The following is a 4,051-nucleotide window of genomic DNA, read 5'->3' on the forward strand; positions in this document are numbered from 1 at the left end:
TAAATATACATTACACAGTACAGTTACACACATAATAACACTGTCTAATAAATATACATTACACAGTACAGTTACACACATAATAACACTAATAAATATACATTACATAGTACAGTTACACATAATAACACAATCTAATAAATATACATTACATAGTACAGTAACACTAATAATAACACTGTCTAATAAATATACATTACACAGTACAGTTACACACATAATAACACTATCTAATAAATATACATTACACAGTACAGTAACACACATAATAACACCATCTAATAAATATACATTACACAGTACAGTTACACTAATAATAACACCATCTAATAAATATACATTACACAGTACAGTTACACACATAATAACACTGTCTAATAAATATACATTACACAGTACAGTTACACTCATAATAACACCATCTAATAAATATACATTACACAGTACAGTTACACACATAATAACACTGTCTAATACATATACATTACACAGTATAGTTACACACATAATAACACGTCTAATAAATATACATTACACAGTACAGTTACACACATAACACCATCTAATAAATATACATTACACAGTACAGTTACACACATAATAACACCATCTAATAAATATACATTACACAGTACAGTTACACACATAACACCATCTAATAAATATACATTACATAGTACAGTTACACACATAATAACACTATCTAATAAATATACATTACACAGTACAGTTACACTCATAATAACACCATCTAATAAATATACATTAAACAGTACAGTTACACACATAATAACACCATCTAATAAATATACATTACACAGTACAGTTACACTAATAATAACACCATCTAATAAATATACATTACACAGAACAGTTACACACATAATAACACTGTCTAATAAATATACATTACACAGTACAGTTACACACATAATAACACTGTCTAATAAATATACATTACACAGTACAGTTACACACATAATAACACCATCTAATAAATATACATTACACAGTACAGTTACACTAATAATAACACCATCTAATGAATATACATTACACAGTAGAGTTACACACATAATAACACCATCTAATACATATACATTACATAGTACAGTTACACACATAATAACACCATCTAATAAATATACGTTACACAGTACAGTTACACACATAATAACACCATCTAATAAATATACATTACACAGTACAGTTACACTTATAATAACACTATCTAATAAATATACATTACACAGTACAGTTACACACATAATAACACTATCTAATAAATATACATTATACAGTACAGTTACACACATAATAACACCATCTAATTAATATACATTACACAGTACAGTTACACACATAATAACACCATCTAATAAATATACATTACACAGTACAGTTACACACATAATAACACTGTCTAATAAATATACATTACACAGTACAGTTACACACATAATAACACCATCTAATAAATATACATTACGCAGTACAGTTACACACATAATAACACCATCTAATAAATATACATTACACAGTACAGTTACACACATAATAACACTGTCTAATAAATATACATTACACAGTACAGTTACACACATAATAACACTGTCTAATAAATATACATTACACAGTACAGTTACACACATAATAACACCATCTAATAAATATACATTACACAGTACAGTTACACTTATAGTAACACTATCTAATAAATATACATTACACAGTACAGTTACACACATAATAACACTGTCTAATAAATATACATTACACAGTACAGTTACACACATAATAACACCATCTAATAAATATACATTACACAGTACAGTTACACACATAATAACACTGTCTAATAAATATACATTACACAGTACAGTTACACACATAATAACACCATCTAATAAATATACATTACGCAGTACAGTTACACACATAATAACATCATCTAATAAATATACATTACACAGTACAGTTACACACATAATAACACTGTCTAATAAATATACATTACACAGTACAGTTATACACATAATAACACTATCTAATAAATATACCTTACACAGTACAGTTACACACATTACACCATCTAATAAATATACATTACACAGTACAGTTACCCTCATAATAACACCATCTAATAAATATACATTACACAGTACAGTTACACACATAATGACACCATCTAATAAGTATACATTACACAGTACAGTTACCCTCATAATAACACCATCTAATAAATATACATTACACAGTACAGTTACTCTCATAATAACACCATCTAATAAATATACATTACACAGTACAGTTACCCTCATAATAACACCATCTAATAAATATACATTACACAGTACAGTTACATAATAACACCAGTCACAAAACGCATAAAAAATGCAAAGTACAGTAACACTCACAACACCATCTTATAAATATACATTACACTGTACAGTTACACACATAATAACACTGTCTAATAAATATACATTACACTGTACAGTTACACACATAATAACACTGTCTAATAAATATACATTACACAGTACAGTTATACACATAACACCATCTAATAAATATACATTACACAGTACAGTTACACATAACATCTTATAAATATACATTACACAGTACAGTTACACACATAATAACACCGTCTAATAAATATACATTACACAGTACAGTTACACACATAATAACACCGTCTAATAAATATACATTACACAGTACAGTTACACACATGATAACACTGTCTAATAAATATACATTACACAGTACAGTTACACACATAATAACACTGTCTAATAAATATACATTACACAGTACAGTTCCACACATAATAACACCATCTAATAAATATACATTACACAGTACAGTTACACTAATAATAACACCATATAATAAATATACATTACACAGTACAGTTACACATAACATCTAATAAATATACATTACACAGTACAGTTACACACATAATAACACAAGCAAATAAATATACATTACACTGTACAGTTACACACATAATAACAGCATCTAATAAATATACATTACACAGTACAGTTACACACATAATAACACTGTCTAATAAATATACATTACACAGTACAGTTACACACATAACACTGTCTAATAAATATACATTGCACAGTACAGTTACACACATAATAACACTGTCTAATAAATATACATTACACAATACAGTTACACACATAATAACACCATCTAATAAATATACATTACACAGTACAGTTACACACATAACACTGTCTAATAAATATACATTGCACAGTACAGTACCCACATAATAACATCTAATAAATATACATTACACAGTACACTTACACACATAATAACACCATCTAATAAATATACATTACACAGTACAGTTACACACATAATAACACCATTTAATAAATATACATTACACAGTACAGTTACACACATAACACCATCTAATAATATACATTACACAGTACAGTTACACTAATAATAATACTGTCTAATAAATATACATTACACAGTACAGTTACACTAATAATAATACTGTCTAATAAATATGCATTACACAGTACAGTTACACTAATAATATCACTATCTAATAAATATACATTACACAGTACAGTTACACACATAATAACACTATCTAATAAATATACATTACACAGTACAGTTACACCCATAATAACACCATCTAATAAATATACATTATACAGTACAGTTACACACATAATAACACCATCTAATAAATATACATTACACAGTACAGTTACACACATGATAACACTGTCTAATAAATATACATTACACAGTACAGTTACACTAATAATAATACTGTCGAATAAATATACATTACACAGTACAGTTACACTAATAATAATACTGTCGAATAAATATACATTACACAGTACAGTTACACTAATAATAATACTGTCGAATAAATATACATTACACAGTACAGTTACACTAATAATAACACCATCTAATAAATATACAATACACAGTAGTTACACATATAATAACACTATCTAATAAATATACATTACACAGTACAGTT

The sequence above is a fragment of the Bombina bombina genome, chromosome 11 (genome assembly GCF_027579735.1).
Source record: "Bombina bombina isolate aBomBom1 chromosome 11, aBomBom1.pri, whole genome shotgun sequence".
NCBI lineage: Eukaryota > Metazoa > Chordata > Amphibia > Anura > Bombinatoridae > Bombina > Bombina bombina.